Raw genomic sequence first — 25833 nt, 5'->3', positions numbered from 1 at the left:
AGGCTGGGAAGTCCAAGATCAAGGTGCCAGCACATTTGGTGTCTGGTTAGGGCCAAGTTCCTGGTTTGTAGAAAGCACCTTCTGTCTGTATCCTCACATGGTGGAAGGGGTGAATGAGCTCCTGTGAGCCTCTTTTATAAGGCGACTAATTCCAAAGGACTCACCTCCTGATACCATAATCTTAAAAGGATTTCAACATATGAATTTGGGGGGAATATAAATATTGAGACATAGCACTCATAGTGGAAATGGGGGCCTGTTTTGGAAGGTAATGGGTACTGGACTGTTAAAAACACACAAACCTACACCTCCTGAGGCCCTGACCGGGGACTTGCCAGGGACAGGAATGCTCACAGGACTGTCTCCAAGTCCCATTTCAGCCCTTATTGTATTTCTGCTTCACGCTTCTCTTTTTCTTTTCCTGAAAACAGGCTGTCTCTGCAACCTATTATCGTTCCCAGTGTAGAAAAGGCCTTAGAATTTCTTTTCTTTTCTTTTCTTTTCTTTTTTTTTTTTTTTGAGATGGAGTCTGGCTCTGTCACGCAGGATGGAGTGCAATGGTGCAATCTCAGCTCACTGCAACCTCTGCCCCTTGGTTCAAATGATTCTCCTGCCTCAGTTTCCCGAGTAGCTAGGATTATAAGCACCCACCACCATGCCTGGCTAATTTTTGTATTTTTGTAGAGATGGGTTTTCACCATGTTGGCCAAGCTGGTCTTGAACTGCTGATCTCAGGTGATCTGCCCACCTCGGCCTCCCAAAGTGCTGGGATTATAGGCATGAGCCATCGCACCTGGCCAAGGCCTTAGGATTTCTTGACTGGCCCAGCCACCATGGGACTGAAATCTCTTAGCATGATTTCAAAGTTTGAGGCCAGGGACCCATTGGTTCCACTCAGGTCAGATGTCTACTTGTGGGCCAATCAGTTGAGGCTGGAGGGTGGAGACAATCTGAACACTCTACCAGTGTGGATTGGGAGAGGGGAGCACTTTGTGAGACAGAGTTGGGGACCTCTCATAGGATATGACCCCAGTCTATGGGGTTTGTAAGTCCCTGTCTACTAAACAGTCCCTCATTGGCCCCAAGATCCCAGACCAATCTCAGGGGAGATGCCCTAGCCTTGCATCTCCTGCATATCTGGGGTCTTTGGAGACTCTAGCAACTCAGCAGGGCAGAGACAATAAGACACTTGTCATAGTAAGACATGAGCCAGGAGTGAACATTGCTGGTCAGGGCAACCTAAGAGATGCTGAAAGAGGAGGGTGGGTTGGGGGAGGCAGCATGTGCAGAACTGGGGACTATGTTCTGTGGGAAGATGCACAAAAGGACCAAAGATTCTGTTCCCTGCCATCAGAGAGTGGTGCCTGCAAGCCGCCCATGAACTGGGACTGCAGCCCTTGAGGTCTGAGCCTGAATCCAGGGAAGGAGGAGAGAGTCAGAAGACAAGCTCGAATTGGGAAATTAGGCCAGGGGGGAAGCTGGGGCACATCAGCCCAACTCTCCACTTCACAGATTCAGAGGTTCAGCGATGGGACGCCTGATCCAATGCCTGCTGCCGGTGACAGAGCTGGAACCTATACTTAGGTCTCTGGATTATTCATCTGGGCACTCCCCATGCCATCGTACTACCTCCCGTGTCTCATTTTTTTTTTTTAATTACAATCTTTTATTGAATAGCACTGCTCCTTCCATAGCAGGGTGACCCAACCAGGAGGGAGGACGTGAGCTTCTTTCAGAGCCACTGTGGGGTTGGTGTCCCCTTAGATTTCATAGTTAATCCCAGTTGTGAGCTTCTGGCTGCGATATCCCTTTTTTCCCCTCCAACAGACCGAGAGAGGATTAAGGACTGGCTGGCCAGGCCACTTACCCCTCATCAGTGCAGTCTTGGGAGCTGTCCTGTGAAGATTGTTCTTGAGACTGGATCATTTCGAACCCAAAGGAAAAACTTTGTAGGCCCGGTCTTGCTCCGGGCCGATCCGAGATTAGCAGAAAGTCGCATATCTGGGGAATCTAAAATGCGGGTCCAAGGAGTGAACTAATGCTGGGGAGCCTGGTTCACTTGGCAGCCAGGGAAGACCATTCTGGGAACCCATGAAGATTTTGCTGAAATAGAATGCATTTTATGGCTAATTCACTCCAGTGTTCTGAAGATAATTCGTAAGTCTTTTCTCTTTTTAATTTTGAATTTTAATTCTAACATTTTATTTTTTTTATTAAAAAAAATTTTCGAGACAGAGTCTTGCTCTGTCACCCAGGCTGGAGTGCAGTAGCTCGATCTTGGCTCACTGCAACCTCCACCTCCTGGCTTCAAGAGCTTCTGCTGCCTCAGCCTCCCAAGTAGCTGGGATTATAGGCGTGTGCCACCACGCCCAGCTAATTTTTGTATTTTTAGTAAAGACGGGGTTTCATCATATTGGTCAGGCTGGTCTTGAACTCCTGATTCAAACGATCATTCCGCCTCGGCTTCCCAAAGTGCTGAGATTGCAGGTGTGAGCCACTGGGCCCAGCCAACATTTATTTTTGAAGAGGTAATATCTATAGTTAGATGGCTCCAAGTTCAGAAGTGCGAAAGGGTGTGCAGGAAGAAGGACCCCTCCTTGTGCATGTGCCCCACGCAGCTAGTTCCATCCCATGAAAGCAGCCAGTGGGGAACTGGTAAGTTTTTGCCAACCTTCCTCTTGAGGAGAACTTGATTAATGAATGTAAGTTGCCGGTACATGGCATGTTCTGTAAGATAAACTGTTCGCTGGAGTTTATTCCTCCTTAATCCTAGCCACACTGAGCGCCTTCCAGAGCCACCAAGAGGCAATGGGCAGAACATCAGCGCTGAGTGCAGATGTCAGATTCCAAAGCCTTCTCGCATTCTTTCTGGGATCCCATACAAGCTCTGGCCTCTCTCTGAGTGGTGTCATCTGCTAAACAGGAGGCAGGAGTGAAACGGATTGCAAACTGGTTGAGAGGATCATATGAAATGACGCAGGTTATTATTGACATATCTGTTGCACACATAATTCTTTTTTTGAAAAATTTGTTATTGGCAGGGTATGGTGGCTAACACCTGAAATCCTAGCACTTTGAGAGGCCGAGGTGGGTGAATCGCTTGAACCCAGAAGTTTCAGACCAGCCTGGGCAACATAGGGAGACCCCGTCTCCACAAAAAATAAGAAAATTAACCAGGCATGGCAGCTCACACCTGTAGTCCCAGCTATTAGTGAAGCTAAGGTGGGAGGATCGCTGGCTCGAGCCAGGGAGGTCGAGGCTGCAGTGAGCTGAGATCATGCCACTGCACTCCAGCCTGGGCAACAGAGGGAGGCCCTGTCTCAAAAAAGAAAGAAAGAAAGAAAGAAATTTAAAAGACTGAAAACGGACCAAAAAAAGAAAACCAAGATGAAAATGTATTATTAATATTATTTTTGATGAGCAAATCATAATTGTATGCATTTCTGGAGTACAGTATGATGTTTTTGTATATGTATACAACGTGGCATGATTAAATCAAGCTAACTGACATTTCCGTCACCTTGCTTACCTATCTTTTTTTTCTTCGTAAATAATTTATTGTCATTAAGATCCTAAGTGCCGAAGACAAAAGGCTAAACTGGGCCTCAGGACGTGAACATTTTAGAAAGTTCCATTCTTTTCTTAATGTTTTAAATTTGGGGAAAAAAAATCTATTATAGGCCAGGTGCGGTGGCTCATGCCTGTAATCCCAGCACTTTGGAAGGCCAAGGAAGGAGGATCACCTGAGGTTTGGAGTTCAAGATCAGCCTGACTAACATGGAGAAACCCCGTCTCTACTAAAAACACAAAATTAGCTGGGTGTGGTGGTGCAGGCCTGTAGTCCCAGCTACTCAGGAGGCTGAGGCAGGAGAATCACTTGAACCTGGGAAGTAGAGGTTGCGGTGAGCCGAGATTGTGCCACTGCACTCCAACCCGGGCAACAAGAGCAAAACTCTGTCTCAAAAAAAAAAAAAAAAAAAAAAAAAATCCAACTATTATAAAGGGGCAAAGGACAGGATAAACCCACAGAAGACTCAGCATGGGGACCTCATTCCCCACGACTGAAGTGTCATAAGGAAAGGATAGAGTTGGAGGAAGAATGGCTCGGGGGGAGTCACTGCACAAGAGGATCCTCTTTCCTCAGCTGCATTTAGAAGGCTCAGAGTGGCTGCTCTTCCTAAAGAAATATCGAAACGGGGAGAGAGGGCTTAGAAACCCAGTGAAGCCGCTGGCTCCTTGCTCCTTAAGTGGAGATGAGTTGTGCTGCAGCCGTGGGACAACTGGCCCTGGCAGGCTGTCCCCCGACTAAGAATCTTGTCTCTGGACATCGGTGATATCAGAGGCCAGAGTCTCCTGCAGTCCTTGTTGGGTTTTGCTTTCCCATTTTCTCCTATTTTCCATGAGGGGCTTCTTTTTGCTGGGGTTTGGCTGGGAGTCCCTATCTTGGCCCTGTCCAGCCCTGGCCTGCTGAGGGAGCTGGGCTTGCCAATGTGTTTCCGTTTCCTCGTCACAGCTCCTACAGCTTTCTTTTTCTTTCTTTCTTTTTTTTGTTTTTTGAGACAAAGTCTCCCTCTTGTCCCCCAGGCTGGAGTGCAGTGGCACAATCTCGGCTCACTGCAACCCCTGCCTCCCGAGTTCATCAATTCCCTGCCTCGGCCTCCTGAGTAGCTGGGATTACAGGTGTCCGCCACCACGCCCAGCTAATTTTTGTATTTTTAGTAGAGACGGGGTTTCACCATCTTGGCCAGGCTGGTCTTGAACTCCTGACCTTGTGATCTACCCGCCTCGGCCTCCCCAAGTACTGGGATTACAGGCGTGAGCCACCACAACTGGCCTTTTAGCTTCTACTGCTTTCTTCTCAGCTGGGACCTCCAGCTCCCGGTTGATGACTTCCTTATTTTCTGTCTCTTCTCCTCGTTCTACATGGCGGGAGAGGCCTCAGTATCATGGCAGGAGGCGAAAGACACTTCCTACATGGTGGCAGCAAGAGAAAAATTACCTACCTTTTTTTATGTTGAGACATTTGAAAATTATTCTCTTAGTTATTTTGCAGTATATAATACATTATTGTTGACAATAGTCTGCCTGCTGTGCAATAGCTCTCAGAACCTATTCCTCCTGTCTATCTGAAACTTTGATCAAAAACAACTCTCCATTTTCTCCCTCCTTACCCTCCAGCCACTGGTAACCATTGTTCTACTCTCTACTCTATAAATTCAAGTTTATTATTATTTTATTTTTATTCTTTTTTTGATTTGTTTGTGACAGTCTTACTCTGTCGCCAGGCTGGAGTGCAGTGGTACGATCTTGGCGCACTGCAACCTCCACCTCCGCAGTTCAAGCAATTCTTCTGCCTCAGTTTCCCAAGTAGCTGGGACTACAGGCGTGTGCCGCCATGCCCAGCTAATTTTTGTATTTTTAGTAGAGACGGGATTTCACCATGTTGGCCAGGATGGTCTCGATCTCTTGACCTCATCGTCTGCCTGCCTTGGCCTCCCAAAGAGCTGGGATTACAGGTATGAGGTACCGCACCTGGATTTTTTTTTTTTTTTTAGACATTGTCTTTCACTGTCACCCAGGCTGGAATGCAGTGGCGTGATCTCGGCTCACTGCAGGTGCGCGCCACCATACCAGGCTAATTTTTGTAATTTTAGTAGAGACGCGATTCATCATGTCGACCAGGCTGATCTCAAACTCCTGACCTCAGGTGATCTGCCCTCCACCCCACCACAGGGCCTCCCAGAGCTTCAACGAATTCTCCTACCTCAACCTCTCAAGTAACTGGGACTACAGGTGTGTGCCACCACACCCAGCTAATTTTATTTTTTTAAGAAACAGGGTCTTGTTCTGTTGCCCAGGCTGGTCTCGAACTCCTGGCTCAAGCGATCCTGCTGCCTCAGCCCCTTGAGTCACTGGGATTACAGACGTGAGCCACTTCGCCTGGCAATGCGTTCAGCTTTATCAGATTGTACCTATAAGTGAGATCATGAAGTATTTGTCTTTCTGTGCCTGGCTTATTTCATTTTTTATTCTATCTAATTTTTTTTTAAGATGGGATCTTGCTCTGTCACCCAACCTTCTTAGCTCGCTATAGACTTGAACTTCTGGGCTCAAGCAATCCTCCTGCCTCAGGCTCTCAAGTAGCTGGGACTACAACTGCATACCACTGCACCTAGCTAATTTAAAAAAAAAAAAATTAGAGATGGGATCTCACTATATTGCCAAGGCCAGTCTTGAACTCTTGGTCTCAAGAAATCCTCCTGCCTCGGCCTCCCAAAATGCCAGGATTATAGATGTGAGCCACTATGCTCAGCTGGCTTATTTCACTTAGCAAATCCTTTGAACCTGGGAGAAGAGGTTGCAGTGAGCCAAGATGGCACCACTGCACTCCAGCCTGGGAGCAAGAGCAAGACCTGGATCCCTGCCCCTTCCATGGCAGATTTCATCATCAGGCATTGGTGACTTCATATAAACTCCACAAGCCACACCAAGGGCAGAACTGTGTGTGGATTGCTTATTCCGAACTTTATCCTTTCACATATGGGGCATGCCCTTGAAGTACCCTTTGCTTTGCCTCTGGAAATCTGTTTCCTTTCAGGACTCACATCCTCCACAAAGATTTAGGCATATTGGGCCGGGTGCAGTGGCTCACACCTGTAATCCCAGCACTTTCGGAGGCTGTGGCTGGTGGATCACCTGAGGTCGGGAGTTCGAGACCAGCCTGACCAACATGGAGAAACCCTGTCTTTACTAAAAAATACAAAATTAGCTGGGCATGGTGGTGCATGCCTGTAATCCTAGCTACTCAGGAGGCAGAGGCAGGAGAATTGTTTGAATCTGGGAGGCAGAGGTTTCGATGAGCCAAGATTGTACCATTGCACTCCAGCCTGGGCAACAAGAGCGAAACTCCATCTCAAAAAAAAATAAAATAAATAAAATAAATAAATAAATAAATAACGATTTAGGCATTTTTTTCCTTTGTTTTTTAAAATTTTAAAATTTTTAATTTCTGCGGGTACATGGTAGGTATATATGGTTTGTAGACATGACTTACTCCTTTTTAAAGGCTGAACGATATTCCATTGTATATATATATGCCACATTTTCTTTTCTTTTTTTTTTTTTTGGATACGGAGTCTTGCTCTGTCGCCCAGGCTGGAGTGTAGTGGCATGACCTTGGCTCACTGCAACCTCCACCTCCCAGGTTCAAGCAATTCTCCTGTCTCACTCAGCCTCCTGAGTAGCCAGGACTACAGGCACATGCCGCCACACTCGGCTAATTTTTTGTGTTTTAGTGGAGATGGGGTTTCACTGTGTTGCCCAGGCTGGTCTCAAACTCTTGAGCTCAGGCAATCCATCTGCCTCGACCTCCCAAAGTGCTGGAATTACAGGCATGTGCCACCACGCCTGGCATATACCACATTTTCTTTACCCATTCATGTGTTAATAGAGACTTAAGTTGATTCCGTATCTTGCCTGTTGTGAATAGTGCTGCAATAAACATGGGAGTACAGATACCCCTTTGACATCCTGATTTCAGTTCCTTAGGATAGATACCCAGAAGTGGAATATCTCCCATGGGTTGTATGGTAGTTCTATTTTTAGCTTTTTGAGGAACCTCTGTACCATTTTTCATGATGGCCGTACTAATTTACCAACAGCGTATAAGAGTTTTCAGCTAGGCATGGTGGTTCACACCTGTATTCCCAACACTTTGGGAGGCCAAGGCTGGAGTGCTGCTTGAAGCCAGGAGTTCGAGACCGGCCTGGACCACAAGGTGAGACCTTGTCTGTACAAGAAAAAAAAAAAATTTTTTTTTTTTTGAGAGCCTCGCTCTGTCGCCAGGTTGGAGTGCAGTGGCGCAATCTCGGCTCACTACAACTTCCGCCTTCCAGGTTCAAGCGATTCTTCTGCCTCAGCCTCCTGAGAAGCTGGGACTACTGGCATGCGCCACCATGCCCGGTTAATTTTTTTCAAGACGGAGTCTTGCTCTGTTGCCCAGGCTGGAGTGCAGTGGCTCAATCTTGGCTCACTGCAACCTCCGTTCCCGGGTTCACGCCATTCTCCTGCCTCAGCCTCCCGAGTAGCTGGGACTACAGGTGCCCGCCACCACGCCCGGCTCATTTTTTTGTATTTTTAGTAGAGACAGGGTTTCACCATGTTAGCCAGGATAGTCTTGATCTCCTGACCTCGTGATCCACCCACCTCGGCCTCCCAAAGTGCTGGGATTACAGGCGTGAGCCACCGCACCTGGCTTCTTTTTTTTTTTTTTTTGAGACAGAGTCTCACACTGTTGCCCAGGCTGGAGTGCAGTGATGTGATCCCAGCTCACTGAAAGCTCCACCTCCTAGGTTCACGCCCTTCTCCTGCCTCAGCTTCCCTAGTAGCTGGGACTACAGGCGCCCGCCACCACGCCTGGCTAATTTTTTTTGTTTTTGTTTTGTTTTGTTTTTAGTAGAGACGGGGTTTCACTGTGTTAGCCAGGATGGTCTCAATCTCCTGACCTCGTGATCTGCCCGCCTCGGCCTCCCAAAGTGCTGGGATTACAGGCGTGAGCCACTGCGCCTGGCCCCCAAAATTTTTTAAATTAGCTGAGCATGGTGACATGAGCCTGTGGTCCCAGCTACTTGGGAGGCTGAGGTGCGAGGAGGATTGCTTGACCCCAGAAAATTGAGGCTGCTGTGAGCTGTGATTGTGCCACTACACTCCAGCCTGGGCAACAAAGTGAGACCTTGGTTGGGGGAAAAAAAAAAGTTTTCTTTTTTCTGCATCCTCTGCAACACTTAATGTTTATCTTTTTAATAAAAGTCATTCCATTCCAACAGGTACACATAATTCTTGATATTACCTGTTCATGATCTGACTTCCCCACTAGCACCTAGAGCTCCTTAAGGGCAAGGCTGTGTCCATCACAAGCACTACTATATGCCCACTCCCTAGAACAGTGGCCGGCACGTGGCAGGTAATAAATCAACATCAAGGCTAATGGTCTGAAGCACTTTCTATGTGCCAGACACGGTACCAAGCTCACTCCAGATGAACAGATGAACTCACTTAATTCTCACAATAGCCTCCTCGGAGGCTTCTCCCATCCTCAATGCACAGAGGAGGAAAGAGAATCACAGAGAGGTTGTTCCCTGGCTGGGAGCAGCAACACCAGGATTTGATTTCTGGCCGCCTGACTTCAGCACCAGCTACTCCTAGGGTGGCCACCTTTTCCAGGTTTTCCCAGAACTATCTTGATTTTAAAGCTGAAGTTCGGGCCAGGGGCGGTAGCTCACGCCTGTAATCCTAGCACTTTGGGAGGCCAAGGCAGGCAGATCACTTGAGGTCAGGAGTTCGAGATCAGCCTGGACAAGACAGTGAAACCTTGTCTCTACTAAAAATACAAAAATTGGCCGGAAATCGCTGGAACCCAGGAGGCAGAGATTGCAGTGAGCTGAGATCATGCCACTGTACTCCAGCCTGGGCAACAGAGTGAGACTCCGTCTAAAAATAAATAAATGGGCTGGGCACGGTGGCTCACGCCTGTAATCCCAGCACTTCAGGAGGCCGAGGGGGGCGGATCACCACAGGTCGGGAGTTTGAGATCAGCCTGACTAACATGGAGAAACCCCGCCTCTACTAAAAATACAAAATTAGCCGGGTGTGGTGGCACATGCCTGTAATCCCAGCTACTCGGGAGGCTGAGGCAGGAGAATCCCTTGAACCTGGGAGGCAGAGGTTGTGGTGAGCTGAGATTGCACCATTGCACTCCAACCTGGGCAACAAGAGTGAAACACCATCTCAAAATAAATAAATAAATAAATAGTACTTAAATAAATAAATAAAACTGGAAGTCCAGGCCAGGCACCGTGGCTCATGCCTGTAATCTCAGCACTTTGGGAAGTCCAGGTGGTAGGATGGCTTGAGGCCAGGAGTTTGAGACCAACCTGGGTAACACAGCAAAACGCTGTCTCTCCAAAACAAACAAACAAAAAAGAGTCTCACCTCCCAGGTTTTAGGCTCCTTATGCATGTGTCACTGCCGGCAAACCAGAAGGACTCAGGTTACGGCAAAGTGAGTGAGTCACTCAACTGGAGCACAAAATCTAAAGGATTCCAAAAAACTCAGCACCCAAGAGAAATAATATCTTAATGCAATATTTAAAAAGTAATCTAAGTTAATGCAAACAATTCATAATGAACAAAGTAACAATAAGACATAGTCTTGCTCTGTTGCCCAGGCTGGAGTGCAGTGGTGTGATCTCAGCTTACTGTGACCTCTGCCTCCCAGGTTTACGCCATTCTCCTGCCTCAGCCTCCCAAGTAGCTGGGATTACAGGTGTGCACCACCACATCTGGCTAATTTTGGAATTTTTAGTAGAGGTGGGTTTTCACCATGTTGGTCAGGCTGGTCTCAAACTCCTGACCTCAAGTGATCCATCCGTCTCAGCCTCCCAGAGTGTTGGGATTACAGGCGTGAGCCGCCACACCTGGCCATAAAATTTACATAAATAAAGAATTGGTGCCAAGTGCATCACTTCTCCCTTCTTCCTGCTCTGATAACACATATATTTGGGTGGGAGACATGGGACCAGACACAAGGAAGAAAAAGCAGGAATGCTAACAGCCTCGGGCAGGTTAGCAGAGACGGGAAGGTCCAGCCTCTCCTCCCCTCCCTCCCAGTTCGCCCTAGGGAATCTCCTGGTTTTTCTTTACTTTAGACTGGTGGGCAGGGGTCTGCAGACAGCAGGAATAGCTGCTGCAATGGAGAAGGAGCAGGCTGGGCTTGTGGGAGGAAATGCAGGAGGTGGGATTCCCTCCAAGGGAAGTGTGTGGCTACCAAGAGCAAGGTCATGGGGGAAAGACCAGCACAAGGGACAGGAAAGTGGTCCTTTTAGCATCTGTAGGACAGAGGACTAATGCTCTTGGGAGATGCTTCTAGAAGCCCATCTGTAAAGGCATCCTTGGCAGCTGAGGTCAGAGGAAGGAGAAAGGTGTGCTACAACAGAGGAAAGAGAAATAATTGGACCCAGGGTGGAGTATCTCGGTGGAGCTAGAGACAGAGAATGATGCTCCTACATTAACTTGATGTGACCCCTCCCGCTGTCCTCCCCTCCCCATCTCGAATTAAATTTGCGTCCATCACAAATTGCTGGGGATGGGGTCTGTAAAGAGACAGCAGAGGCCAGGGTCAGCATGGCCCCCAGCTCACTCTGGATTTTGCTAACATCATATCTGTTGGAAACGGATGCATCCCCCTCTTTCTGGGAAGGATGACTCCTTTGTGACTGTTAGCCAGCAATTACGGGATCCCAGAGCAATTTTGCTGTTGATTAGATTGCCTATTTTTGTATTCACTTTGGATCTCCATAGATCTGGGAGAGCAGAAGGTCTCTCTCAAGGGTTATAACAGTGACTTTGCCATTTGGCAGAGATTTATGGAGCTCGCCATGGGTATCTCAGAAAGTTGAACTCTTGATTTTCTCTCCGAATCTGTTCCTGTCTCATTTTCTGCATCCCAGTAAATGGCACCACCATCCACTCAGTTGCTCCAGCTAAATTTCTATCAGTCCCCATCGATTTCTTCTTTTCCTTCCTTCTATCCATCAGTGAGTAAGGTGGACTTGGTCTACCCATGGTGGCCTAGGATGACCACCCATCCAGGTTTGCCAAGGACTGTCTCATTTTAGCACTGCAGTTCCTGTGTCCCAGGAAACCCCTCAGACCCGGCAAACTGGGGTCGTTGGTCACCCTCATCTTTCACAGCCATGCGAGTCCAATTGGCACTATTCTGTCCCTTCCTAGCCAGCATCCCTGCTTCCTCCTGGACCCGCAAACATTATCCACACAGCAGCAGAGTCAGCTGGTAACTGAATGAATCAGAGGATAGGATTCCTCTGTCTGCCTGAGACCCTTCAATGCACTTGAACCCATGAGAGTCCCCTTACAGTTCTGTACGATCAGCTCTGGCTTTACTTGGGCCTCTCTGCCACAGCGCTTCCTCATTTGCATTCTACAGCCACATGCTTCAGTGTGCCCAGGCCCTTCTTCCATGTCTGCCCCTGTTGTCCCTCCTCCCTGACATGCTGTCCCTTAATCTCCACAAGGGGCTTGCTTCTGGTCATTCAGGTCTCAGCACACAGTTGACTATCTCAGGAAGGACCACCCAGATCTGAATTAGCCTTCTGTTTCCTGACTGAGTGAAGGCTAAAGTTGATCTGTTTCTAATAATTGGCCTCTTTATCTCATAACTCTGTTTTGATCTCCTGATGCATGTGCCACTGCTAAAACAACTTTGTGCTGGGCACGGTGGTTCATGCCTGTGATCCCAGCACTTTGCAGGGCTGAGGCAGGCGGATTGCCTGAGGTCAGGAGTTGGAGACCAGCCTGGCCAATATGACGAAACCCTGTCTCTACTAAAAATACAAAAATTAACTGGGTGTGGTGGTGTGTGCCTGTAAGGAGAAAACGATCCCTAAATATTTGTGGAGGATGTGAGTCCCGAAAGAAGACGGATTTCCAGAGGCAAAGTGAAGGGCAGTACTTCAAGGGCATTCCCCATATGTAAATGGATAAAGGCGGGAATGAGCAATGCACACACAGGTCTGCCCCTTGGTGTGGCTTGTGGAGTCTATATGAAGTCATCAATGCCTGAGTGATGAGACCTGTCATGGAAGGAGCAGGAAGCCACAGAATGCTTTGCCACAACACATCTTTTGTTTAAAAATTTTTTTAAGAGATGGGGTTTCACTCCGTTGCCTGGGCTCATCCCATTGCAATCACAGCTCACTGAGGCCTCGACTTCCTGGACTCAAGTGATCATCCCAAGTAGTTGAGACTACAGGCATGAGCCACCACACTTGGCTGATTTTTAGAAATGTTTTAGTAGAGGCCGGGCGCGGTGGCTCACGCATGTAATCCCAGCATTTTGGGAGGCCGAGGCGGGCGGATCACGAGGTAAGGAGATCGAGACCATCCTGGCTAACACAGTGAAGCCCCATCTCTACTAAAAATACCAAAAATTAGCCAGGCGTGGTGGCGGGCGCCTGTGGTCCCAGCTACTCAGGAGGCTGAGGCAGGAGAATGGCTTGAACCCGGGAGGCGGAGCTTGCAGTGGGCCAAGATTGCGCCACTGCACTCCAGCCTGGGAGACAGAGCGAGACTCCATCTCAAAAAAAAAAAAAAAAAGAAATGTTTTAGTAGAGCCAGGGTCTTGCTATGTTGCCTAGGTACCAAATAGCGTTTTGGGGAAAGTCATTCAGTTTGCAGAAGACAGCAGAGTGAGCAGAGTGGCATGGAGAGCTATTGGTCCAGGGCTGGGAGGCTGAGGCAGGGGAATCACTTGAGGTCAGGAGCTCAAGACCAGACTGGCCAGCATGGTGAAACCCCATCTCTACTAAAAATACAAAACTTAGCTGAGTGTGGTGGTGGATGCCTGTCATCCCAGCTACTCAGGAGGCTGAGGCACGAGAATAGCTTGAACCTAGGAGGCGGAAGTTGCAGTGAGCCGAAATTGCGCCACTGCACTGCAGCCTGGGCCACAGGGCAAGACTCTGTCTCAAACAACAACAACAAAAAAGAGAGAAGCATTGCTAGGGCCTGATGGCAGTTTAGATCCTTGTGGCAAAGAGGAAGGAAATCTCCAATCAATTACCAAATTCTATTGATTTCCAATAGAATTGATCAAGAGACTCAGGTAATTTCAGAGATCAATAGAACTAGGGAATTCAATAGGAAGAGAAACAGAATTAAGTAATTGGCCAGACATTTTTGGTAAAGGAGAGGGTGAAAGCTGACAAAATTTGGGTTGCTGGGTAGGGAGTGATCTCTGTGTGAAGTACTTACTTGAGAGGGTCACATTAGTGAAACGGTTTTGCGGACTATTACATGTAGGGTGCTGGTGGCTTCCCAGGTGTCCTCAGCAGCCACTGTGTCCTGTGGGGCTGGAGAGACAGACAGACAAGTTGCTTCTGCTGTAGGAAAAAAGGCTCTTAAATTCCTTTAGGACAAGGAGCTTTGTGAACACACGAAAAGCTCCCCAGAAAGATTCATTTACCCACAAACTTAGAAAAACTTGCATTCATAACCAGTCATTGAGACTAGTTAAAACAAATAAATAAATAATTTTTTAAAATTTATTTTTGTTTTTTGAGACAGCTTCACTCTGTCACCCAGGCTGGAATGCAGTGGCTCGATTTTGGCTCACTGCAACCTCCACCTCCCAGGCTCAAGTGATTTTCCTGCCTCAGCTTCCCGAGTAGCTGGGATTACAGACATGCACCACCATGCCCGACTAATTTTTGCATTTTTAGTAAAGACGGGGTTTCGCCATGTTGGCCAGGCTGGTCTCAAACTCGTGGCTTCATGTGATCTGCCCGCCTAGGCCTCCCAAAGTACTGGGATTATAGGTGTGAGCCACAGTGCCCGATCTATCTATCTATCTATCTATCTATCTATCTATCTATACATATATTTATATATATATTTTTTTTTTTTTTGAGACGGAGTCTTGCGCTGTGTCACCCAGGCTGGAGTGCAGTGGCGCGATCTCGGCTCACTGCAAGCTCCGCCTCCCAGGTTCACACCATTCTCCTGCCTCAGCCTCCGAGTAGCTGGGACTACAGGCGCCCACCACCACGCCCGGCTAGTTTTTTGTATTTTTAGTAGAGACGGGGTTTCACCATGTTAGCCAGGATGGTCTCGATCTCCTGACCTCGTGATCCACCCGCCTCGGCCTCCCAAAGTGCTGGGATTACAGGCTTGAGCCACCGCGCCCGGCCTATTTTTTTTTTTTTTTTTTAAAGAAAAACTTGCATTCTAATTTAACCCATCTTTCTTTGTTTTGTTTTGTTGAGACGGAGTCTTACTCTGTTGCCCAGGCTGGAGTGCAGTGGTGCGATCTCAGCTCACTGCAACCTCTGCCTCCTGGGCTCCAGTGATTCTCCTGCCTCAGCCTCCCCAGCAGCTGGGACTACAGGCGCATGCCACCATGTGTGACTAATTTTTGTATTTTTAGAAGAGACGCGATTTCACCTTTTTGGCCAGGCTGGTCTCGAATTCCCGACCTCAAGTAATCTGCCCTCCTCAGCCTCCCAAAGTGCTGGGATCACAGGCGTGAGCCACCACGCCTGGTCAAACACGTCTTTTAAATCGGTGTTTTTTGTTTGTTTTTCATTTTTGTGTGCGCCCTTGACAGTTGGGTTTTATGCATGGAAAAGATTTTCCAGAAATGATTTTGGTTTTTGAAACAGCATTTCAAATTTGTTAGAGTTTTAACTTTTAAAAACGCTCTTGTTTTCTTCATCTTCTTAAAGTCAGTTTATAAATATTTTTGTACTATTTCTAAAGTTACGAAAGTTTAAACAACCCATTTTAAAAGCACTTTAATTACATTTGAAACTTCACTTATACTTTCAATATATTTAGTTTATTTTTATAAGTTACTTCAATTGTCTAATGTAACAAACCTTCCAATATATCTGAACACTTTTTATAAATCTAATGAATTAAACCTAAAAATGATGGATCTGAAGTTCTCATTGGGGTTCTAACATGGTTTACAAACTTAGTGAGATTTCAACTTAATCAGAGTTCCAATGCAGAAAAAAAAGACTTCAACTTAAATTCACAAGTCTAAATCAATTATTTTTATATTTATGTATTTAGAGATGGGGTTTCGCTCGTTGCCCAGGCTGGAGTGCAATGGCACGATCTCGGCTCACTGCAACCTCTGCCTCCTGGGAATTTCAAGAGATTCTCCTGCCTCAGCCTCCCGAGTAGCTGGGATACAGGCATGCGCCACCATGCCCAGTTAATCTTTTGTATTTTTAGTAGAGATGGGGGTTTCTCTATGTTGGTCAGGCTGGTTTCGAACTCCCAACCTCAGGTGATCCGCCCACCTCAGCCTCACAAAGTGCTGGGATTACAGGTGTGAGCCACTGTGCTCGGCCTCAATTACCAATTTTAAATTATGATCACTGGGTTAGGCCTGGCGTGGTGGCTCCTCTTTGTAATCCCAGCACTTTGTGAGGCCGAGGCCAGCAGACCACTTGAGCTTAGGAGTTTTAGAGCAGCGTGGGCAATGCATGGCAAAACCCCATCTCCACTAAAAATACAAAAATTAGGTGGGCATGATGGCGCATGCCTGTAATCCCAACTACTCCAGAGGCTGAGGCATGAGAATCCCTTGAAACTGGGGGGCGGAGGTTGCAGTGAGGCAAGATCGTGCCACTGCACTCCAGCCTGAGTAACAAAGTGAGACTCTGTCTCAAAAATAAATGAATAAATTTTAAAAAATAAAAAATATATAAATAAAATTAAAATTAAAAATAAAATTTAAAAAATCATTGGGTTAACCTACTATAAATGCCAATATGCTAAATTATCCTTAACACTTCAAGAAATTAAAATGACAGACATGTATGGATTATTTTTAAATTCATCACAAAAAATGTGAATATTCTAGGTTTGATTTACCTTGTAGCTCTTCTAAATTCTGACTCTCCCCTGGGGTTAGTTTTTCTGGCAAGAAAAACTTTATCAAGAGATAAAATATCATTTAATCAGGGGACAAGATTATGCCACCCCAATTTGGAGCCTATTTTTACAGTCCTTCTATCAAGGCTCCAAAATTCTGAAAGGGATTGGCTGTCATCTCCTCCTAGAAGTCTGCACGGCCCGCATCGCCACCCAGACGACCCTTACAAGATGACATTTTTCTGTTTTTCGTCAGACTTGATGTTTAAAAATAGATTAGATTAGATTTTCTGGACTTTTTGTTTGTTTTCTGTTCTTAGGATTGTTAAAATACTTTTCTATCAAACTCCAAATACCTTGAACTTGATGGAATTCTTTCATATGTCCTGTTGCTGTCTCACTTGATGGGACAGGAGTGGGTGGCAGGATCTCCCTGGTCACGTGAATCTCAGGCCTGCCGGGGCAGCAGGGTGGTAAGAGGCCAGCCAACCCCGGGGAGTGACCCCCGAGGCATATGTTACCAGTCGAATTTAGAGACAGTAGAGAAGAGACCTTGTTCATCGGGGTGAGGGAGGTGCTGGGAGGGTGCCAAGCAGTCACTGGCAGAACAAACTGAGCCAAGAACTGGGAGGGCACCCAGACCCATGCAGTGTCACAGAAGCCGAGGGTGGAAAGTGTTTCCAGAAAGAAGCGTTTATCAAAAATATCAGGCTGGTCGCGGTGGCTCATGCCTGTTATCCCAGCATTTTGGGAGGCTGAGGTGGGCAGATCACGAGGTCAGGAGTTCGAGACCAGCCTGGCCAACCCAACATGGTAAAACCCCATCTCTACTAAAAATACAAAAATTAGCCGGGCATGGTGGCGGACGCCTATAATCCCAGCTACTCCGGAGGCTGAGGCAGGAGAATTGCTTGAACCCAGGAGGCAGAGGCTGCAGTGAGTTGAAATTGTGCCACTACACTCCAGCAGGGACAACAGAGTGAGACTCCGTCTCAAAAAAAAAAAAAAGTCGAAACTAGGTAAAGCTTGATGGCTGGGCATGGTGGCTCATGTCTGTCATCCTAGCACTTTGGAAGGCTGAGGCAGGCAGGTCTCTCAAGGTCAGGAGTTTGAGACCAGCCTGGCCAGCATGATGAAACTCCATCTCTACTAAAAATACAAAAATTAGCCAGGCATGGTAGCGGGCACTTGTAATCCCGCTCCTTGGGAGGCTGAGGCAGGAGAATCACTTGAACCTGGGAGGCAGAAGTTGCAGTGAGCCGAGATCACGCCAATGAACTCCAGCCTGGGTGATAGAGCAAGACTCAGTCTCAAAAAAGAAAAAAACAAACAAAGAAAACAACTACGTAAAGCTTGAGATGGATAAGGGCTTATGAAAGATCAGAAATCATTCGGATTACAACAGCTTGGTTCCTGAACTTATCGTTAGCTGAAGCTTTTCGGATACCAGGCACAAAGGTCAGCATCATTTCAGAGAGTGTACCCTTTTCTTAAAAGGTGTTGGAATTTCTGTGTCCCCAGTACTATGTTATAGTTAAAGTGGCAGCTGTGTTTTTTCATACAGACTCCATATTGTCATACCAGGTATTTCAAATTTATGTCAAAGTCCCTGGATCTGCTCTGCTGGGGACTAGAAGAAGAAATAGACCATTTGACTTTCCTTAAGGTCACTTCCCTGCGTCTCTTGCAGAGAGGAATTATTCTTCACACAATAAGCTTCCTAGATGAGGCTGGAAAACAGCACCACGCAGTAGATGGGACATAGATTTAGGACAGAGATTGCAAAGTGGCAACCTCTTTGCAGCTCAGGATTTCTTGACTGTGGCACTAATGACTTTCTGGGCTGGATCATTCTTGGTGGTGGGGTCGGTCCTGTGCATTATATTATAGGATCTTCAGCAGCATCACTGGCCTCTACCACTAGATGCCAGTTATACTCCTTGCCCCTAGTTATGACAACACAAATGTCTCAAAGCTTTGCTAAATATCCCCTGTGGGCAAAACTGCCCCAGCTGAGATCCTGTGCTGTGGCTATTTTAAGCAGAGAGGGGTTTAATTCCAGGAGTGAGAAGGTGCTTTCAGATCCACACTAACATCGTTGCGGGAGCCAGGCTGGGCTTCAGAACACACAGAACTGGCGTTTCCCTGGCCCTGCCTCTCAGCCCCAATCAGTGGTTGCCCTCTATCATTCCCTTGCCGTATAAGGGGTCCCCCTTGACTCATTCACATCCCCCAGCCTCCAAAGTCTTTGATTTTGCATCAGTGTCTGACAGACCTGTTTGCAAATCCTTGGTTCTGCTTCTTGTCAGCTGGGCACTCATGGGCAAATTATTTAATTTTCTTGAGCTTGGTTTCCCCATCTCTGAGATGGTAAATAATACCTACTTGGACCAGTTAACTCTGTATTTCCGAAATGCAGATACTGATAGTACCGGATAGTACTAGGTAGGGCTGTTGTGACAATTAAATAGAAATACACTTCAAAGACTGGGCATGGCGGCTTGCTTTTTTTTTTAAAGAAATCAAGGTCTCGCTATGTTGCTCAGGCTGGGCAGGATCCTGGCCTCAAGCAATCCTCCCACCTTAGCCTCCCAAAGTTCTAGGATTACAAGCTTGAGCCACTGCGCCCAGTCAGTTTTTCTCCTCGCAATATGAACTGTAATGCCTTTCACTTGTCAGAAAGGAAACTGAGCATTTTCTCCATGGAAGATGAAGAAAAAAATTATAAAGAGCCTCAAGTGTTTTCAAAATTTAGATAGAAATGAAGATATTATTATGTCTAAAATGTTTATTTTTTGAAAAGGTTGAATTCACAGCTGAGCTGGATGACCTGGCTCTTTCCTCCCCTGCAGCCCTTTCTTCTAATCTCCCTTGGATCTCACTAGTCTCTTGGTCTGGGAGTGGGTCTGTCCTGCTGCCTGAGCCACTCCCTGAGCCACTCCCTGCTCTTGCTCCTCAGTGAGCCTGAGCCACTCCCTGCTCTCGCTCCTCAGTGAGCCTGAGCATCTTTCTCAGCTCATATTCCCTCTCTGCCTTGTGGCTGTCTGTGAACTCCCACAACTGTCTCAACTCCTCTTTCTACTTCCCTTCGTCTTTTATTTTCCTTGACATCTTTTTTCCTTCTCTGTGCCTTTCCTTCAACAACTGAAGTACATTGATCAAATGTGAGGTTTGACGGTGTGCTCTTTAAAAAACATCGCATTGCAAAACAAAACCTCTATCAAAGAAAATCGGGAAAAATAAGGAACATTTAAAATACTCCCTTTAATCTTATCTCCCTAAAACAATCGTTCTGACAAATCTAGATGCATCTTGTCTTTGTTGCATTGCTTGTCTTTCCCCCCTATTTTTTTCTTACCATAGGCAGCGATAATACAATACCATAGACTGGGTATTTTATAAAAAAACAGGCTGGGCGCAGTGGCTCACACCTGTAATCCCAGCACTTTGGGAGGCTGAGGCAGGTGAATCACCTGGGGTCAGAAGTTCGAGACCAGCCTGGCCAACATGGCGAAACCCCTTCTCAACTAAAAATACAAAAATTAACCGAATATGGTAGCAAGCGCCTGTAATCTCAGCTGCTCTGGAGGTTGAGGCGGGAGAATCACTTGAATCCGGGAGGCGGAGACGTGGTGAGCCAAGATCGAGTCACTGTACTCCAGCCTGGGCAACAAGAGTGAAACTCTGTCTCAAAAAAAACAAAAACAAACAAAACAAAAACCAAAACAACAGCAACAACAAAACTTCAGAGGTTTAAAATTTATTTCTAAAAATTCCAAGGCTAGGGAATTGGAGATTAAGGCATTGGCATATTTGGTGTCTGGTGAGGAGCCGCTTCCTGGTTCACAGAACAGCACCTGCTAGCTATGTGTTCACGTGGTGGAAGTGGCAAGGATCTCTCTTGGGCCTCTTTTTTTTTTTTTTTTTTTTAATTTATTTTTGAGATGGTGTCTTGCTCTGTCACCCAAGCTGGAGCAGTGGCACGATCTCGGCTCACTGCAACTTCCGTCTCCCAGGGTCAAGCAATTCTCCTGCCTCAGCCTCCTGAGTAGCTGGGATCACAGACACCTGTCACCACACCTGGCTAATTTTTGTATTTTTAGTAGAGATGGGGTTTTGCCATGTTAGCCAGGCTGGTCTTGAGCTCCTGACCTCTTGGGCTTCTTTTATAAGCACACTAATCCCATTCATGAGGGCAAAGCCTTCATTACCTAATCACCTCCCAAAGACCCTGGGTTCCAATACCATTACCTTGATTAGGTTTCAACATAAGTTACGTTGATTAGGTTTCAACATAAGTATTGGGGGATGGGAGTCATAAACATTCACACTATAGCACCCCATATTTCTGTTTTGAATTCATAATTTCTTTGTTATATTGTATCATAAACATTTTGATGTTGCTACATTGTTTTCATAAACGCCATTTTCAATTTTTTTTTTTTTTTTTTTTTTTGAGAAGGAGTCTTGCTCTGTCGCCCAAGCTGGAGTGCAGTGGCACAATCTTGGCTCACTGCAAGCTTGGCCTCCCAGGTTCACACCATTCTCATGCCTCAGTCTCCCAAGTAGCTTGGACTACAGGCGCCCACCACCACGCTCTGCTAATTTTTAGTAATTTTAGTAAAGACGAGATTTCACCTTGTTAGCCAGGGTGGTCTGTATCTTCTGACCACGTGATCTGCCTGCCTCGGCCTCCCAAAGGGCTGGGATTACAGGTGTGAGCCACTGTGCCCAGCCCATAAATGCCATTTTTTAAAGTGACTGCAAATAGTCTTCCTTATCTAGTGAAAGGGTCACAACTTACTCAGGTCACTCTCCCATTCTGGACATGTAGTTTGTGTCTTTCTTACCTTTATTCTTTACTCTGTAATGAATATTTTCATGCTTAAGGATAAAATATTTTTTCAGTGTAGGTATCCGTAAATATAATTATTAAGTCAAAGGATAAAAAAAGTCATGTTTCTTAATAAATGCATATTTCCAGTTTTCCCTCAAAGGTTCTATTGACGTGAATCACCAATATCTATTACATTTCCCCCTCACCATTGTTAGACATTAATGTTTCAAACAAATTGTACTAGCAGGAAGAAGTGTCCTATTCACGGTTTTAATATGTACTTCAAAAATTATTGGCATTTTTCATGATTGAATTAGTAGATCTATATCTTTTGTGGTGGATTTTCTGCTTATTCCTTTTATTTATGGAACCCTTAGTGTCTGGCTTCGTAATTTAAATGAACTCTACAAATGATCCGTCTATTGTTTGTTATACTGTTCAGTGGGGATATTTTTTCCCACTGTGTTTGCCTAATTTTACATAGCTATATTGTTAAAACTATAGCTCTTTGGGTTTATCTCATTCATGGATTTTCTGTGATCTGAGTTTTAAAGTCTATCTCCCAGAATTAATTTTTGTTGTTGCTGTTTTTTGTTTGTTTTTCCTTTTTTTCTGTTGTTTTCCATCCCGAATAACATCCTTGGAATTAATTTTGATATCTAATATGATATATGTCTGAGTCAATTTTTTTCTGATTGACAATTGGTTACTCTAGAAAATTTATTAGTAATCCTTAACTTTAAAAATTGATTTGAAATACCTTTTTAACCTAATAGCAGGAATCTATTTCTGGGCCATTTTATTCAGTCATTCATCTTGCTGCTCCTTGGTTATTACCACATTGTTTTGATCATTGTAGTTTATTAGTGTGTTTTTATATCTTATAGGGCTTGTTTCATCTCATTTCTTTAGTTTCTTCTGAATTTTCTTCTATATTCTTGCCTTCTCTATCCTGTGTTAGTGTTACAGATACTTTCTTTTTTGTTGTTTGCTTTATTTTTTCCTTTGGAAACAGAGTCTCGCTATTTTGCTTAGGCTAGGCTCCAACTCTCCATCATCTCAGCCTCCCGAGGAGCAAGGATCACAGGCATGCACCACCTTGCCCAGTTACTCAGATGAGTTCAGAATTTTCTTGCCAATGTCCTATCTTCTCCTTTAGTGGGGGCTGCCAGGGCGGGCTGGCCCAGGTGTTTTAGTCCCTGATGTCTGATACACACACACGTGTGTGTGTGTGTGTGTGTGTGTCAGACAGGCCTGCTCAGGCTGGTCACCAGAACAAGAGGTTTGATGTGAGTGTGCATAGAACCAACCAGAGAGAGGTGATTAAAACCGCCTTAGGGTGGGACTGTGTTGATTAAATAAAGGAGGTTGCAGGCATGGGTGGGGCTAAGTGGGACCTATTTGAGGCCTCTTATCTTCCCAGTTCTCAGACTAGTGGCTTACAGCTCTGACTGAAGTGGTCTCCAGCTCTGAAGGGTCTCCAGCTCTGAAGGGTCTCCAGCTCTGAAGGGTCTCCAGCTCTGATTCCAGCTCTGCAGCAGTCTCCAGCTTGTAGCGGTCCCCAGCCCTACAGTGGTCTCCAGCCCTGCAGTAGTCTCCAGCCCTGCAGCGGTTTCCAGCTCTGACTCCAGTGGTTTCCAGCTCTGACTCCAGCAGTTTCCAGCTCTGACTCCAGTGGTTTCTAGCTCTTCTGGACTGAATTCTTTCCAGGTAGGAAGACCAATGCGGGGTATCTGGAACTTCACCACAGTATAACTAATTTCTTTAAGTTCTGGGTGGGTAAAGGTGGTCTCTGGGGAGGTGGTGAAGGCTGGGGTGTCAGAGCGTCGTGTGGGGCTTCGAGTGATGAAGGAAGTTGGGGTGACCAGTCAAGGAGGTCCCCATTTTCTGGCCTGGCAGGCTCTCCGTGTGTTGTTGGGAGTGGAGCAAGGGGCCAATCTCTGTGTCCAGTGAAATGAGAGTGTGTTCGTGTGTCAGTGAGCTCCCCATGGGGCCTGTTGGAGAGCTTGGGTCTCATTTAGGAGATGATGTTCACAGATTCATGCTGAGGCTTATGAGAGGTTGGTAGAGTTGTGAATCTGGTTTGAATCCTGAGTGGACCAGAAACTTGGGCAAAATCTAAACTGAGCCCGACTCCTCATCTGCAAAATGGAGATAAAATTACTGGCTAATCTAGGTTGTTGTGAGAATTTAACAATTGAGTATTCAGGCTTTTGACGTTTATTGGAGACAGGGTCTCGATTTGTTGCTCAGGCTGGGGTGCTGTATTGTGCTCATAGCTCATTGTAGCGTTGGTCTCATGCTCAAACAATCCTCTCACCTCAGCCTCCCAAATAGCTAGGGCCCCAGGTAGGCATCTCCTGGCCTAGCTGATTTTTGAACTTTTTGTAGAGACAGAGTCTCCATATGTTGCCCAGGCTAGTCTTAAGCTCCTGGACTCACAAAATCCATCCTTCCCAAATTTGTGAGATTACAGGTTTAGAAATCAAAAGTTAAGAGATGAAAGTTTAGGCTGGGCGTGGTGGGTGGCTCATGCCTGTAAACTCAGCACTTTGGGAGGCTGAGGTGGGTGGATCATGAGGTCAGGAGTTCAAGACCAGCCTGGCCAAGATGGTGAAACTGCCTCTACTAAAACTACAAAAAAATTAGCTGGGTGTGGTAGCGCGTGCTTGTAATCTCAGCTACTCAGGAGGCTGAGGCAGAGAATTGCTTGAATCCAGGAGGTGGAGGTTGCAGTGAGCCGAGATCATGCCACTGCACTCTAGCCTGGGCGACACAGCAAGACTCCATCTAAAAAAAAAGATGACAGTTTAGAGGTGAAAAGTGATAGGTTTTGACATCTTGGTTTCACCATCTGATGCACGTAATCTGCAAAATGTGGATAATGGAATCAAGGGTGGTTGTTAAAGTTTTAACTTTTAAAAACTCTCTTGCTTTCTTCATCTTAAATTCAGTTTATAAATATTTTTGTACTATTTATACATTTACTAAAGTTTAAACAACACATTTTAAAAACACTTTAATTACATTTTAAACTTCATTTATACTTTTAACATATTTAGTTTATTTTTATAAATTATTGCAATTGTCTAATATAACAAAACTTCCAATCTATCTGAATAATTTTTATAAATCTAATGAATTAAACCTAAAAATGATGGATGTGAAGTTCTCATCGGGGTTCCAACATGGTTTCCAAACTTAAGATTTCAACTTAATCAGAGTTCCAATGCAGAAAAAAAATTTTTTTCAACTTTAATTCACAAGTCTAAATCAATTATTCAATTACCTATTTTAAATGAAAATCAATGGGTTAGGCCGAGAGTTGTGGCTCACACCTGTAATCCCAGCACTTTGGTAGGCCGAGGCGGGCAGATCAGTTGTGTTCGGGAGTTCAAGTGCAGCCTGGGCAACACGGCGAAACCCCATCTCCACAATAATTAAAAAAATTTAGCTGGGCATGGTGGCATATGCCAGCACTCCCAGTTACTGGGAGGCTGAGGTGGGAGGATTGCTTGAGCTTGGGAAGTGGAGGTTGCAATGAGCCGAGATCATGCCACTGCACTCCAGCCTGGGTGATAGAGCCTGACCCCACCTTGAAAAATTAAAAAATTAAACAATTAAATTTTAAAAAAAGAAGCAGGACAACCTGGGGAGGGATGGGGTGAAGGTGGTTCATTGTTTCTCTGGCAATCGCTCTCATCAGAATTGGGAAGCATTTGCAAGCTGGGAGGTTGACAGCTTCAAAGAACATTTGGTGACACAGAAAAGTGTTCACAATATAATGTAGGGAAAAATAGGGAAATCAAAGCTTCTTCATGAAATGATAGCAATTCCATGAACATCTCCATTGGCCATCTCATTTCCATGCCAGTGGTGCCCAAATAACCTTTGTTCGAGACGTGCCCCTGCCTAGTGCCGTGCTTAAGTTATTTTTTGGCTCGGATTCTTCCAGCCTGCAGACAGCAACATGAGAATAGGAAGCCATATCGAATCTGGAGGTAAAACGTTGACTTGGCTTCAAGTAGATAAATCTTAGTAAAAGCCAGCTTTGGTTCCAAGTGGAAAATTCATGCTAATGCACCATCTGGATGGGGTGGGGTGGGTAAGCCATGTCACTCCTGACGGAAACTTCTCCACACCTGCTCTTCTCTACATTGAGCCCAACTAGACAAAGGCTCCTTCAGAGGGTCGATTGCCACCGCTAACATTCTATCACTTTTTGAAGTCAGGCCCTCCCACACCGCCCCACCAGCTGGAACCCTGTTGAAAGGTTCTGGTTACGTCAGCACAGTGGTGTTTTTGGTTAGATTGGTTTTGTTTTGCAGGGAAATGTAAATGCTTTAGGGTGGGGCATGCCCTTTTCACTTTGCCTCAAGCCCCACATTTCCCTATGAGTTACCATCTGGCCATTCCATACATTGTCCTGCTTGCACTAAAGGCATTGAGTTTCTCTCTTTCTTTTTTTAAATTGTCCACCCAGCCCCAAGTTTCATTTATTAAGTCAATAAATATTCAAAGTATCTATTGTGTTAT

The sequence above is a fragment of the Papio anubis genome, chromosome 3 (genome assembly GCF_008728515.1).
Source record: "Papio anubis isolate 15944 chromosome 3, Panubis1.0, whole genome shotgun sequence".
NCBI classification, from domain to species: domain Eukaryota; kingdom Metazoa; phylum Chordata; class Mammalia; order Primates; family Cercopithecidae; genus Papio; species Papio anubis.
Note: the sequence above shows the minus strand (reverse complement) of the source record.